Genomic DNA, 16,878 nt, shown 5'->3' on the forward strand with positions numbered 1-16,878 from the left:
TAGGCTTGAATCCGAGTGTAGTTCGTATTTTTGATGTTTTTTGAGGTGATTTTAAGATTCGACTAAGTTCGTATGATGTTATGGGACTTGTTAGTATGTTTGGTTGAGGTTCGAAGGGCCTCGAGGTGATTTCGGGTGGTTAACGGCTTGATTTTTGAGTTGAGGAAGTTGCTGAAGTGTTGCTGCTACTGTTGTAACCGCACCTCTGTGGTGGGCTCCTCATGTGTGAGCCTGCAGAAGTGTGGAAAGGATTGCAGATGCGGCCAAGGATGATATGGGGATAATTCGCAGGTGCAAAGACTTTCCCGCACCTACGATGGTTGCAGAAGCGAGCAGCAGGGCGCAGATGCGAGATGTATGCGCAGGTGCAACGTGGTTTCCGCACCTGCGATGTGCGCAGATGCGGCCTTGATATTGCAGAAGCGGAGGCAGTGGCTTAAGTGACTTTCTGCAAAAGCGACGTTTTGACCGCAAATGCGGATATAGAGCCTCAGGGACTTCGAGATTTTTTACCATTTTCACATTTTGGAATTCGGGTTTTGAAGGATTTTGAAGTGATGACTGAGATAAGCTCCTTCTGCCTATTTATCTTGAATAATGGTGTTTCCTCACTGATTTTACACCAAGTTTGTGAGTTTTTGAGGTGAAATTTAGGAGATTAGGGCTTGAGAATTAGAGAGTGAATTTTGGGGATTTTGAGGGGCAAATCGTGTTGGATTTTGATTAATTTAGTATGGTTAGACTCGTGAGTGAATGGGATTTCGGGTTTTATGAATTTTTTTGGATTTCGATACGTGGGCTTGGGGACCAGGTTTGAGTCGATTTCGAATTTTGGCTATAATTAGTACTTTTCTTGTGGAATTGATCCCTATAGCCTTTATTGATTATATTGTACTACTTGTGGTTGGATTCGAGACATTTGGAGACCGATTTGAGAGCCAAAGGCATTGCTGAGTAGAGATTTGCTCGGTTTGAGGTAAGTAACGCTTTCAAACTTGGTTCTGAGGGTTCAAAACCCCAAATTATGTGCTATGTGATTGGTATTGAGGCGACGCAGATGCCAAGTGACGGGTGTGCGGGTGTGCACTCCATGGCACTGTATAGTGACTCTATCTTGTGATATTCGTGTTTTCACCATGTAATTGTCACGACCCAAACATCTCTCTGAGACATGTCGTGACTACACCTAGTCTCTACGACTAGGTAAGCCTAACAGATTGCAGAAATATCAGTAATGGAAGCAAAACTAAACAGCTAACTGCATTAGGTACTAAATAAGCAATAATAATGCCGCTCGGCATGTAAAATATCCAAAACTCTAGATGTACACAGTTTTCACAAAACCCGGAACATCATGAGTCATAAACTACAGAAAGCAAAATAGTATCTCTATACTCCTTAGTCTAACAAAAGAAAATACATGAAGTGTTTGACATGGGGAAGAGTAGAAAGGGACTCCGAGGTCTGCGCACGCGGCAGATATACGTTGAAGTCTCTAAAGCTGTCTCGGCTCACTGATAATGCAGCTAATAAGAAGAACCTAGATCTGCACACGAAAACATGTGCAGAAGAGTAGCATGAGTACACCATAATTGGTACCTAGTAAGTGGCAAGCCTAACCTTGGTGAGTAGTGACGACGTCAGATCAGGGCCCCACTCATGTGTGTGTATACACACATATATAACAAAGAAAAATATTGAAGTATAATAGAATACTGAAATGAAACAAAAAGGAAATCATAGAACAATACAGTACAGTGTACAGAACAACAACAGGGGATCTCCCGAGATACCGTCTCGTAGTCCCTACAGTAAATGTACAGGGGGATCTCCCGGAATACCGTTCCGTAGTCCCGAAAGTAACTGTCTATGGGGATCTCTTGGATACCGTCCCATAGTCCTAAAGTAATTATGCAGGGGGGATCTCCTCGGATACCGTCCCGTAGTCCCAAAGCAAATGTACAGGTGGATCTCGCAGAATACCGTTCTGTACTCCCAAAGTAAAATGCAGCTCAAATAATAACAATAATAGTTACAACAGAGATCCTACAGTTTAGACTAAGTACAATTCAAGAGAAAATCAGGAAATTCACTAGGCATGCTGCAAAGAGTTCAGGTAAGTACTTAAGACACGTAGACATGCTAATCTAAGCTAAACAGGATAATTTCACCAGCTATTAAATCTCAAATAAGAAGAAACATGCTATTACTCAATGAAAATCGGATTTTACAACAAATATCCCGTGTACGTACTCGTCACCTATTGTACAAGTCGCTCACATATCAAAACAGTACCAAATCCTAAAGCGAGTTCCCCCACACAAGGTTAGGCAAGCCACATACCTCGAACCAAGCTCAAATCAATCCGTAACAATGCTTTTTCCACGAATATCCGTTTCTGAATGGCCCAAATCTAGCAAAAATCAATTACTTATCGTATATATAGATATAAGAAACTAATCTAGCAAATGAAATTAAAGCTAAAGCAAGAAATTGGAAAATCGCCCTAAAACGTCTACTCGGATCCACGCCTTGGAATCGGGTAAAAGTCACAAAATATGAACACCCATTCACGCATGAGTTCACTCGTACAAAAATTACTCAAATTCGATACCAAAATCTCAATCAAAACCCCAAAATTCGGCCTAAGTACATTTCTCAAAATTTTCCCAATTTTTCACCCCAAGTCACTAATTTAATGATGAAATTAAAGATATAATCATGGTAATTAACCAAAACAAGGTAAGAATCACTTACCCAAACACCCACGTGAAAATCTCTCCAAAAATTGCCAAATTCCGAGCTCTCAAGTCCAAATGGTAAAAAATCACATATACCCTCGATTTTGAACTTTTAATTCTGCCCAGGTGCTCCCTTCTTCGTGAACGCGGCCATCTCCTCGTGTTCGCGTATTACAAAAATTCACTGATCGAAATTCCTCTTTCGCGAACGCAACTTCCCTCTCACGAACACGTAGCTTCACTTGCCGGACCCTTCGCGAACGTGGTCTTCTCTACGCGAATGCGTGGAACAAATCCTTGGGGTCCCCAACTTCTCCACTTCCTCTACGCAAACGCAATTCCTTCACGCGTACGCAATACACTGATGGCCAAACCTTCGCAAATGCGTCCCAATATTCACGAATGCGAAGAACAACTTTACCTCCTGTCCCAGCTCCTCATCGCGAACGCGGGACCTCCCTCGCGAACGCGAAGAAGGAAACAAGAGCTGGAGACTTCAGCAAAATCTGCAATCTTTTCTTAAGTCCAAAAGGTCCGTTAACCACCCGAAATCAACGCGAGGCCCTCAACCAAACATACCAACAAGTCCTAAAACACCTTACGAACTTAGTCGAGCCCTCAAACAACGCTTAAAATCACAAATCATCCTCCAATTCAAACTTGAAAAACTTGAAACTTCTAATTTCCACAGCTGATGCCGAAACCTATCAAACCACGTCCGATTGACACCAAATTTTGCATGTAAGTCATATTCAACACTACAGACCAATTCCAACTTCTAAAATTGGAATCCGACCCCGATATTAAAAATTCCACTATCGGTCAAAATCTCTAAAAATTCGACTTTTGCCATTTCAACCCTTAATAAGCTACATACTTCCAAAACACAATCCGGACACGCCCCTAAGTCCAAAATCACCCAAAGGAGCTAACCGAACAGACAAAACTCCATTCCGGAGTCATCTTCACACAGTTCCGACTATGGTCAATATCCTAAGGCTTAAGCTTCCGTTTAGGGACTAAGTTTCCTAAAAAACTCTAATAACCATAACAAAACCTCTCGGCATGTCACCTAAGCTGAAACAGATACGGGGAAAGCAGTAAATGGGGGATCGAGGCTAATATTCTCAAAACGACCGGCCGGGTCGTTACATCCTCCCCCTCTTAAAACAATCTTTCGTCCTCGAACGAGTATAGAGACATACCTGAAGTGGTGAAAAGATGAGGATAACGGCTTCGCATATCCTGGTCGGTCTCCCTATTCGCCTCCTCGACCGGCTGACCACTCCACCGAACCTTCAACATAGGAATATGCCTGTCCAAAATAGCCACTGGCTCCTCAACATAGGATAAATCCTTGTCCAACTGGACTGAGTTGAAATCTAACACATGAGACGGATCACCGTGATACTTCTGGAGCATAGAAACATGAAATACCGGATGAACTCCTGCTAGGCTGGGAGGTAAGGCAAGCTCATAAGCAACCTCCCCAACTCGCCGCAACACCTCAAAGGGACCAATGCACCTTGGGCTCAGCTTGCCCTTCTTTCCGAACCTCATAACTCCCTTCATAGGCGAAAAACCCGGAGCACAACCCACTCTCCAACCGTGAATGCAACATCGCGAACCTTTCGATCCGCATAACTCTTCTGTATGGACTGGACTGTGCAAAGTCTATCCTGGATCACCTTAACCTTCTCCAAAACTTCCTGAATCAAGTCCGTACCCAATAATCTAGCCTCGCCCGACTCGAACCATCTCACTGGAGACTGACACCGCCTGCCATACAGAGCTTCATACGGTTCCATCTGAATGCTGGACTGATATCTATTATTTTACGCAAACTCCGCAAGTGGCAAGAACTGATCCCAAGAAACTCCATCATAGACGCACGGAGCATATCCTCTTGAATCTAAATAGTGCGCTCGGACTGCCCGTCCGTCTGAGGGTGAAATATTGTGCTCAACTCCACCCTAGTACCTAACTCCTGCTGTACGGCCCTCTAGAACCGTGATGTAACTGCATACCCCGGTCAGAGATGATAGATACAGGCATGCCATGAAGTCTGACAATCTCTCGGATATATACTCGATCCAGCTGCTCGGAAGAATAGGTAGTCATCACATGAATGAAATGACCTGACTTGGTCAGCCTGTTCACAATCACCCAGACTGCATCAAACTTCTGCTGGGTCCGTGGGAGTCCCACAATGAAATCCATAGTGATCTGCTCCCATTTCCACTCCGGAATCTCTAACTTCTTGAAGCAACCCACTCGACCACTAATGTTGATGCTTCACCTGCTGACAATTTAGACACCGAGCCACATACTCAACTATGTCCTTCATCATCTTCCAACAATAATTCTGCCTCAAGTCCTGATATATCTTCGTGGCACCTGGATGAATGGAGTACCGCAAACTATGAGCCTTCTTGAGAATCAACTCGCCTTAAACCATCCACATTAGGCACGCATAGCCTGCCCTACATCCTCAATGCACCATCATCCCCAATAGTGACCTCTTTAGCATCACCGTGGTGGACCATGTCCTTAAGGACAAGCAGATGCGGGTCATCATACTGACGCTCCCTTATACGATCATAAAGAGAAGACTGAGAGACCGGACGAGCCAATACTCAACTCGGCTAAGAAATATCCAATCTTAGAAACTGGTTGGCTAAGGCCTGAACATCCAACGCCATGGGCCTCTCCGCTGTTGGTAGATATGCTAAGCTCCCCGGAATCTTTACCCGACGGCTCAAAGCATCGGCTACCACATTGGCCTTCCCGGGATGGTACAAAATGGTGATATCATTATCCTTAAATAGCTCTAACTACCTCCGCTGATGAAAGTTAAGGTCATTCTTCTTGAACAGATGTTGCATACTCCGGTGGATCAGTGTAGATCTCACAAGGGACACTGTAATAGTGCCTCAAAATCTTAAAGGCATGAACAATAGCTGCTAACTCAAGGTCGTGGACATGATAGTTCTTCACATGCACCTTCAGTTATCTGGATACGTAGGCAATCACCCTACGGTCCTGCATCAACACCGCACCAAGACCAACCTGCGACACATCACGATATACAGTATAAGATCCCGAACCTAAAGGCAATACCAAGACCGGGGTTGTAGTCAAAGCTGTCTTGAGCATCTAAAAGCTCTCCTCACATTTCTCCATCAATCTGAACGGAGCACTGTCCTTAGGTGCTGCTCATGATCCTCCCAACTCTAGGAGTACAATAGAATGTCGTTAATAAAGACAATGACGAATGAGTCAAGATAGGGCCGAAATACACAATGCATCAATTGCATAAATTCTACTAGGGTGTTGGTCAGCCCAAATGACATGACAAGGAACTCGTAATGACCACCGAGTCTTGAAAGCAGTCTTCGAGATATCTGGCTCCCGAATCTTCAACTGATAATAACCTGAACGCAAGTCAATCTTGGAAAACACTCTGTCACCCTGTAACTGATCAAATAGATCGTCAATACGAGGTAACCGATACATGTTCTTCATCGTAACATTGTTCAGCTGGCAATAATAAATGCACATACGCGTAGCACCATCCTTCTTCTTCACGAACAACACCGGAGTACCCCAAGGTGACACACTGGGCCAAATGAAGCCCTTATCAAAAACCTCCTGTAATTGCTCCTTCAACTCCTTCAACTCAGGAGGATTCATACTATATGGAGGAATAGAGATGGGATGAGTGCCCGGCAACAAATTAATGCCAAAATCAATATCTCTATCGGGCGGCATACCCGGAAGATCAGCTGGAAACACATCTGAAGAGTCCCTCACTACTGGAACTGACTCACATGTAGGGGTATCAATACTAATATCTCTCACATAATGTAGATACACGTCACACCCCTTCTCAACCATTCGCTGAGCTTTCAAAATGAAATAACATTACTGGGAGTGTACTCTAACGTACCCCTCCAGTCTAATCGCGTTAAACCTAGCATAGTCAGCGTCACGATCTTGGTGTGACAATCAAGAATAGCATAATGAGGCGACAACCAGTCCATGCCCAAGATAACATCAAGTCTACCATGATGAGAAATAATAAATCGGCTCGGGTCTCAAAACTACTAAGATCAATCAAATACAAGTGGTTCACAACAGGATAATCTCTAACAGGAGTAGACACATAAACATGGGAACACAAAGAATCCAGAGATACGCCTAAATATGGGGAAAGATAAGATGACACATAGGAGAAAGTGGAGCCTGGATAGAATAGAACCGACGCATCTCTATGATAGACCGGGACAGTACCTGAGACGACAGAATTGAAAGCTACTGCCTCAATAAAAATTGGAAGAGCATAATATCTGGCCTGGCCTCCCCCTCTAGGGCGACCTCTACCTCCCCGACTTCCACATCGAGTTGGCTAAGTAGGTGGAGTGGCAGCCGGTGCTGTAATCATAGCCTGGGGACCCTGTGGGGCACGCTTTTGGAGGTGCACCCCTCCTATGATTGGGGCAATCCCTCACCATATGGCGAGTGTCACCACACTCAAAACAAGCTTTGGGAGGGCGTGGCAGTGGCTGGCTCGGGCCAGGTCTTCTGGACAGGCTGCTAGAAACACCGCGTGCAGGAGGCACACTAGATACTGGCGGTGCATAATATGGCTCCTAGGGCCTAAAAGGGGCTGGAACACCACTGGCGGCTAGAAGAGCTGAATGAGCGGGGAGACTCACATAACCCCTACCACCGCGAGCTGCTGGGGCACGAGCACCAGAATAAGAACTAGTCTCTTGAGAACTCTTGGCCTCTCTCTCCTCTCGATCCCGAGAAAGCATGCCCTCCAATCTCCTAGCGATACTCACAACCTGTTGATAAGAAATATCTATCTCCAACTCCCTGGACATACTAATCCAGATACTCAGGTGGAGTCGCTTAATAAACCGCCGAACCCTCTCTCGAACTGTGGCAACCAAGGCCGATGCATATCGGTCCAAATCACTGTAGCGGACTGCATACTCTGACACAATCATAGTACCCTGGCGCAACTGCTCAAACTCCACGCGCCATGAGTCCTTGAGGCTCTGAGGGACATACTCTCTCAAATACATGCCCAAGAATTGAGCCCATGTAAGTGAAGCTGCCTCGTCCGGACTACTCAGCTCATAAGCACGCCACCACTGATAGTGTCGCGCCCCCTTTTTATCGCGAAATCGGGTTTATGACATTTGGGAAGACAACTCGTTCCTTTTTTGGAAGTTGGGCTTTAACGGAATTAAAGAGTCGCCACCTAATGATTTAAGTGCATTAGGACACTAAGAATGGTTTGATTTGGATAACCAGATATTGGGTAAGGGCTTGAAATTATCCCAAGGGGAAGGTGTTAGGCACCCCTCAGGATCCACTAGTATGGTTCCCGGCCAAGCTATTGTTGTGACTTAAGTACAAATAACACATAGGCGAGTAGGACTTCAAATAAGAGGGGATTTTTTTCACATAAAGGTTAGAAATAAACAAAGTCGGAAAGCATTAAAGAGAGTTGATTTAGAAGAAACGTTTAAAGGATTTAAAAGAAACAAAGAAACAAAGGGAAGAGGGTCCTAGGTTCATTAATCATATGGATCACCCCACACAATATCCGGTAATCACTCTTACGCGTGATGTTATCGCATGGTCATCATATCCATATCTACCCTTTCCCACCCCTTTAAGGTAATAAAGTGCAGAATCGGCTCGTTTACTTATTGCATGCTATTACCCGCCCCAATCCTATCAGTCCCGGAGGTACTTGGGACTACTAATCCTAAAAGGAGCGGTCGTTGGGCTCATTTGTGGTTTCAAAAGGTAAAAATACTAAGGCGACAAACAAAACACATATAGAAAGTTTAGGGAAGCATATAAACAAATAAAAGGGCTCAGACAGACCTCCTTCAAACCAAAGAAGCACATAGTTTAGCATGTCTTGCACGTACTGTTTAAGGTCTAATTAAAACATAAAGATTTGAGGCAGACTGATTTATTGCATAGTTCAGATAAGGAGCCCGAATCTGGCCTGCCTGCTGGTTGTAGCTAGTAAAACCTGATTCAGTTTATAAGTTATCCTATGGCTTGCCTAAGTGATAGACGAAAACCTATGGGCATGATATCTACAGATTTCAGAAACAAGAATATGAACTGATTACATACTGATTAAAGAAAAATTGCCGGTTAAAATCGAGTTTTAGAAGTGCACAAGTTCTACCATTGGTAATACATTATTACTGCTAGTTTTATACTTATAAATGAGTGAGGTGATTCAGATTCGGTTAAAGCTCCTATAGGCATGCTTTCTATGCGTTTGTTGACTTTAGAACACATTTTATAGACATTGTAAAAATGCTAAAACCTAAGAGGCATGACATCTAAATGCTGGGTTTTATATGAACATGACATCTGATTGCGTTTGGTTATTAAGACCTATAAACACTTTTGCCTAGTGAGAAGTGGATATGCAAGAATCAGAAAGGACCTATAGGCATGTTATCTACATGAAAGAATGCAGGATTCTTATAGGCATGGTATCTATGTGAAAGAACGCAGAAATTCCTATAGACATGGTATCTATATGAGAATGCTGAAATTAGAGATCCTATAGGCAGGTCACCTACGTATGGAAGTGCAGAAAATCAAAAACTCCTATAGGAAGGTTATCTACCATTTGCATACATGGTTACCCTTCCCTTTTTCACTAGCCAACCCCGAAAGTATTATTACAAAGTTATTACAGCCCAGAAAAGTAAAATAAAGAAAAATACATCATAAATTAAAAATTACAACCAAGGAGAGCCTGATTCAGACTTCTTGTCTGATGTATGAAGTAAACCAACTCCAAAGATCAGATTTCAAAGCCTTTCTCTCATTTGGAGTGTGTCAGAGTTCCCTAAGAGCCCCACATGGACTCCGGGCAGTGCTTACACCCTAAATACATTCCCAGGCTAGGACATAGTGCAGTGTGGAAGGGCCAGCCCTCAAGTGTCCAAGTTCAGAGGGAACTCAAGGTCCCAAGGCAAGGCTCACAAGAGGGGGGCAGAACATAGGAACTAAGAGAGAGTGCAAGTGTAGAAATGGAATTCTGAAAGGGGAAAAGGAAGAGGGAAGCAATTCACATTAACACACATAGGGGATAGGGAATGGGGGAATTTGCAAGAGCAAAAGAAAAGCAAGCTGATGGGCACACCCAACAATGGGATATGCTGGCACATCCTCCAGCCTGTTTATATAGAGGTTAAGACCCCCATTGGGTCAAACATAATTCATGGACAGCAATTCATGTTGCCATTCCTTAAGCCACAACTCTCAAACACATAGGGGCAATAGGGTAGGGGAGCCAGGATTCATAATAGAAACAGACAGAAAGATATGAGCATACTTAATTTAAATAGAAACAGTAAAGTAGACATTGATAAAAGCTGTAAATGAACACATTGTGGTGATGCTGAAACTTAAGTTAGGACGTACCAGTTTCAAAGAAACAAATAGAGAAAATGCAGTAGTCTTGTAAAAGCCATAGTGCATACAAGAAAGAGAGTCAGAGTTCAGAAGAGATTATGAATTGTGAAGTGGAGGATTGTTAAATCGTGTGTGTTGTGTGTTAAAGAGTCGTGTATTTATAGTGTAAGAATCATGAGAAAATAAGGTAAGAAAATGGTTGAAGAACTGATTGTCAATCAATTACACAAGACTCCCTTTAATTAAGGGATTCAGATTCGAACGGGTAAAAACCAATTAAGGAAAGAAATTGAATAAACACTTTGTTCACAACATGCAATTAAGGGCACATACATAAAAAGCTTATTTAAGGACAAGGTTTTGAAGCACACGGTTTGTGCAAATAAGGTAAGAAGATCAATTAACCACCAGTATATCAAATGGTCCGAGATTTTTGTATGAATGAACCAAGTCAGAAAAAGTGAAGAATGGTTTTACTTAGGTCGAGTAACAGAGAAAATCAGTAAACAATGGAAAGAAATCAATCAAGCTATATTTGGAAGGAAGCTTGAACTAATTGCAAATTCGAAAACCATTTAGAGGGAAATTCATCATATATAAAGAGCATGTGAGCATGAAAGAAAATTGGCATGTTTCTGTAAAATCTATAGAGAAATCCAGTGTAGAAGAGTTTTAGCAAAAAGGTCAAAATCACATGAAAAAGGGAAGCCCCAAACTCAATTCGGAGTCTTGAAGTTGGTTTGAAAGAATTAGGGGTTTTCAAGTAAAACCCTAGCTCAATCAAATCCCACAATCAAACTTGGCGGAATACCCAAATTCTAGGGTTTCCACCTTGAATTAAGTACAGAGATTAGAAGGCAAGTAGTCGAAAAAGGCTCAGAGGTTTCAGAACTGAAACCTCATGCACGTTCCTGTCAGCAGCAGAAACTCATAAGAAAACATAATAACAAAGTAAGATGCAAACACAGTAAAAGCATTAAAGGAAAAATACTGATAGGAACAGTAGAAGGAAAATAGTAAAACACATAAGAACACTGTAGAAAAATATAGTAGGCGAGACATAACAGAACATGGTAGAAAAGCATACATGAACATAGTATAGAAAATATAGTAGAAGAACATACGAGAACATGGTAGAAGAAAAAGCACAATAGCACAGTAAAAGCATACGAGATCATAATATAGGCAAGCATAGTAAGAGAAGCATATAAGAACATGATACAAGAACACAGTAGAGACAAATACACACGAATGCCAAAGAAAAATCATAAAAACACTTAAACACTTTTCAGAAAACCCTAAATACGAAAAGAAAGGTTTTGAAAGTGATTTTTGAAAGAAAAGTTAGGGAAATCATTTGAAAACTCAGGGAAAGCATAGATGCAGCACGGATCTAAAAAAATCGGAGAAAACCTCGAAAGGCTAGGGTTTCAGAAGAACCCTAGAAATGAGAAAGGCTTTGAGAGGTCACCGATCTGCGTCGGAGAGGTCAGAACCAGGCTCAAACAACCATGGTAAGCCGGAGCAAGGTCGGAGATGACCCTGAGACCTCGAATCGACGGTGGTCTGGGTTCAACCCTTCATAGTCAGGCCTCGAATCTTCAGGTATCAGGCACGTAAGAGCACCAGGAGGTAGGTATAAGACTCCTATAGCTTTGATGGCCATAGATTCCGGTGGATTTCAGGGCGGAGGTGGCTAGGGTTAGAGAAGGTTCGAGAGTGTTTGAGAGAGGGGAGGGTTTCAGAGGCGGCGGATAATTGAAAATGATTTAGGGTTGGGGGGTTTGGTAAATTAAAAAAGGAAGAATGCGTGTGAGCCGTTGATCTGTTAGATCAACGGCTGGGATTAAAAGAAGGGGTTTGGGCGGGTTGTTTGAGTGGGTTAGGGGCGGGTAATTTAGGAATTGGGCCGGGTAATTTGGGATTGGGATTGGGTTTAATTGGGGGGTTGTTTTAGGCTAAAATTGAAATGGTTAGGGCTAGTATTTAAATAGTCATTTTTTCTCTTTTTATTTTATAAAAATAGCAAAATAACTTCTGGAAACAAATTAAAGGTACTAAATTAATTAATAATGTATAAATATTGAATTAAAATTACTGGAATCAATTTTACAATTATAAACACAATTAATTCTTAAAATAGGCTAATATTGCAATTATATGCAATTTAGCTTTAAAATACTAAATAAATTTTTATAAAATTTGCAAAAAAATTACCTTAGCTATATTTTGGTACAAATATGAAAATACAATAAATGAATTACAAGAATGATCATTTGGGGAATAATTATTGATTTTATATTGATAAAATAGGGCAATAAATTAATTAAAAAAATAATAAAACACCTAGGCATACGTATATATGCATACATATGCTATTTTGAAAGGTATTTTGCATATAAAAATATACGGAAAAAAATTGGGTATAAACGGTTGCCCCTCTTTACCCGGAAAGGATGAAAGAGTTGTCGGGTAAAGATATTATGGCCAATTTGACCGAACGGAATGGTTTGATGAATTTGACCGTGCTCTGGTTCCTGAGCTGCCTACATATCCCTGGTCTTACAAGAATTAGGTTGGGATGAGTGGTCAAGGTTTAGTAGGGCTGCGGGAACTAGAGCGGAATGCTCCTGCCGAGATGGACGTTGCTCGCCGGTTTACCTGCGAATAAGCAATACAAGCGTATATTGTGCATAAATTTAAACATGATGCAAGTTCCCGTCGGACCATGAATGTTGTCTTTGGACGGTTAAGATGACGTCCTTAGACCATGATTTCCTGGGCCATGAAGAGTATAATAAAGGATTCGCAGGCTATGAAATGATGCTCTCAGTCTATGAGAATGATGCCTCCGAACTACGATGCCTTTGAATAATGATATGCAAGAGATTAAAAGGGGTCCTCGGGCCATGGCATGACGTTCTCGAGCTATGGAAATGGTGCCTCCGAACAATGACGCCTTTGGACAGTTTGGCGATTTTTCAGCCCATGAGATGCAGTAGGTGGCAATCTTTCAGCCGATGCAAGATGTAAATAAAGGGGCGATCTTTCAACCGATGCAAGATGCAAGTAAAGGTGGCGATATTTCAGCCGATGAAAGATGTACGTAAAGGTGGTGATCTTTCAGCCGATGCAAGATGTAAGTAAAGGTGGCAATCTTTCGACCGATAAAGTGGCGATGTTTCAGCCAATGCAAGAAGTAAATAAAGTGGCGATATTTCAGCCATGCAAGATGTAAATAAAGGTGGCAATATTTCAGCCATGCAGATGGAGGTAGAGCTTAACCTCGGAAGGCAGAACGGTAGCCTTATGCAATGCAGAAATGCAGATGGAGATAGTGCTTAGTCTCGGAAGGCAGAATGGTAGCCTTATGCAATGCAAGAATGCAGATGGAGACAGTGCTTATTCTTGGAAGGCAGAACGGTAGCCTTATGCAATGCAAGAATGCAGATGGAGACAGTGCTTAGTCTCGGAAGGAGGAATGGTAGACTTATGCAATGCAAGAATGCTGATGGAGACAGTACTTAGTCTCGGAAGGCAGAATGGTAGCCTTATGCAATGCAGAAATGCAGATAGAGACAATTCTTAGTCTCGGAAGGCAGAATGGTAGCCTTATGCAATGATAAAAAGGTGCATAGTAATAACATTTCTTAGCTGATAGCTGATAGCTGATTGTGATATTGTGGCTGCTGGGGATATCGCGTGCAGATAGCAACTGTGAATAGGTGTGACGGTTCTGAGAGTTGTATTCCTGAACAATATGAATGTATAATATATTTGATGATTTTATGACTTGGGTGCCTGCATCCAAAGAAAAATCGTGAGTTCTGTAAAGGGGAAAGGTTAGTTCGTGTCCCCGCTGACTTTGCTTGACCTGTTCGCTTTGATCTGATGATATGGTGTGTATCATTGGGGTAGCGTTGCTGAACAAAGCAAAAACATGCATGAGTTTGTAAAAATATGACATGAGTATATATTTAAAAAACAATTTTTTCTAGATGAACCGACGACTGTGACGTGGTTCAGGACTTTGCAACCTCTCTCGCTTCGGAATTTTGAGGGTCCTCCTCAAAATTCAGCCCCAGTTTACTGGGTTGCTGCTTCTGACGGTTGCTTGCGATGATCGGCTGAAGTTACTTCGGAATTTTGAGGGTCCTCCTCAAAATTCTGTCCCACTTTCCAATTGCGGGGGGGAGGGGGGGGGAGAGAAAATTTTATTGAATTGTGACCGAACCTATAAGGCTGCCTACGTATCCCCTCTTAAACGAGAATCAGGTCAGACGTAGTTCAAAATTACATCATATAAGAAAACATAAGATTNAGCCTTATGCAATGCAGGATTATGCAATGCAGAAATGCAGATGGAGACATGCTTAGTCTCGGAAGGCAGAATGGTAGCCTTATGCAATGCAGGAAATGCAGATGGAGACAGTGCTTAGTCTCGGAAGGCAGAATGGTAGCCTTATGCAATGCAGGAAATGCAGATGGAGGTAGAGCTTAACCTCGGAAGGCAGAATGGTAGCCTTATGCAATGCAGAAATGCAGATGGAGACAGTGCTTAGTCTCGGAAGGCAGAATGGTAGCCTTATGCAATGCAGGAAATGCAGATGGAGGTAGAGCTTAACCTCGGAAGGCAGAATGGTAGCCTTATGCAATGCAGGAAATGCAGATGGAGACAATGCTTAGTCTCGGAAGGCAGAATGGTAGCCTTATGCAAGAGATAAAAGGAGAATAGTAATAAAAAATTTCTTAGCTGATAGCTGATAGCTGATTGTGATATTATGGCTGCTGGGGACATTGTGTGTGGATAGCAACTGTGAATAGGTGTGACGGTTCTGAGAGTTGTATCCTTGAACAGTGTGAGTGTATAATATATGATTTTGTGAGTTGGGTGCCTGCATCCAAAGAAAAATCGTGAGTTTTGTAAAGGGAAAAAGTTAGTTCGTGTCCCCGCTGACTTTGCTGGCCCTGTTCAGCTTTGATCTGATGACACGGTATGTATCATAGGGGTAGCGTTGCTGAACAAAGCAATTTCGATAATAAACATGCGTGAGTTTGTTAATGATATGACATAAGTATATATTTAAGAAATAGTTTTTAGATGAACCGACGACTGTGACAAGGTTCAGGACATTGCAACCTCTCTTGCTTCAGAATTTTGAGGGTCCTTCTCAAAATTCTGCCCCAGTTTAATGGGTTGCTGCTTCTAACGGTTGCTTGCAATGACTGGTTGAAGTTACTTCAGAATTTTGAGGGTTTCCAATTGCGGGGGGAAATGAAAATTTTATTGATGACCGAACCTATAAGGCTGCCTACGTATCCCCTCTTAAACGAGAATCAGGTCAGACGTAGTTCAAAATTACATCATATAAGAAAACATAAGATTACACATAGTAGCGCTTGACTGCATCTGAATTGATTGGCTTTGGCCAGACTTCTCCATCCATTTCTGCAAGTATAAGGGCAGAACTCGATGAACCATGTATGGACCCTGCCAGTTGGGAGAGAATTTCCCTTTGGCCTCATCTTGATGCGAGAAAATTTTCTTTAACCCTAGCTGCCCCAGTGTGAACCATCTTGATTTGACTCTATTGTTGAAGGCTCTGGACATTCTATTCTGATAAAGCTGACCGTGGCAAACTGCATTTATTCTCTTCCCATCTATAAGAGCCAGTTGTTTGTAGCGGCTTCGCACCCATTCTGCGTCGTCGAGCTCAGCTTTTTGTATGATCCTTAAGGAAGGAATTTCTACTTTGGCGGGAATAACTGCCTGTGTACACTACTAGAAAATAGACCTATGGCAACAGTATTTTAGCAACGGTTACTCAAACGTTGCAATAAAATACCTATGGCAACGGTTACCACCGTCGCATAATCTTCTCAGACCTACTAAGATAGGTAGTAAAACAAACCGTTGCATTAGGACAAAAACCGTCGCTATAGATTGACGTATTGTGACGGTGTCTTAATCCGTTGCAACAGAGTCATTTTTGGCAACGGTTCTTTAAAAAAAAGGGCAACTGGGTCGGTTTACTTTCCCTCCCTATTTTCCCACTTCTAACTTTTTCGCGCCTTGTTTTCACAAAACAGAGACAAAGCGTCCCAAGGAAAAACAGAAAGAAAAAGTTAAAGTCCTAATACAGATACAAAAAACAAAAAGCCTAAATTTGATACAAGCCCTAAAAGACCTGCGTCCACACTCAAGCTGCCACCGCGAGAAAGGCTTAGGGCCGGAAAATCCAAGAGCGTTGTTCAGCCCTAAAAGACCTGTCCTAGAGGTTCTGATCTCTATCCAACTCTCTTTTTCTTCAAAACAGATTTGTTTTCTAAAATTTTTGCTCTCATTCATCAACAGAGAGTTTATTGAGGCATCTCCAGTTTGAAGCTACAGTGTTACTCTCCTTTTTCCCATTTCATGACCTTGGAGTTTGGAATTCTTGCGTATTGTGTGGTTCTGTTGGGTGTTTGAGTTTGTGCTACAACTAGTGTTAGCTCACTTCTGTTTCTGTGGATTACAATTAGTGTGATGAATAATAGGAATATTAGTCTCTTGATACATAAAGTTTGAAATTTTTTCTTGGTGAATCGACTGCTTGTGCAAATAAGGTTTGGGTTAAGTTCAACGAGTAAGTCTTTGGGTTGTGATTTTCTTTAGGTTGAAATTCTC

This window comes from Nicotiana attenuata, chromosome 7 (assembly GCF_001879085.1).
Source record: "Nicotiana attenuata strain UT chromosome 7, NIATTr2, whole genome shotgun sequence".
NCBI lineage: Eukaryota > Viridiplantae > Streptophyta > Magnoliopsida > Solanales > Solanaceae > Nicotiana > Nicotiana attenuata.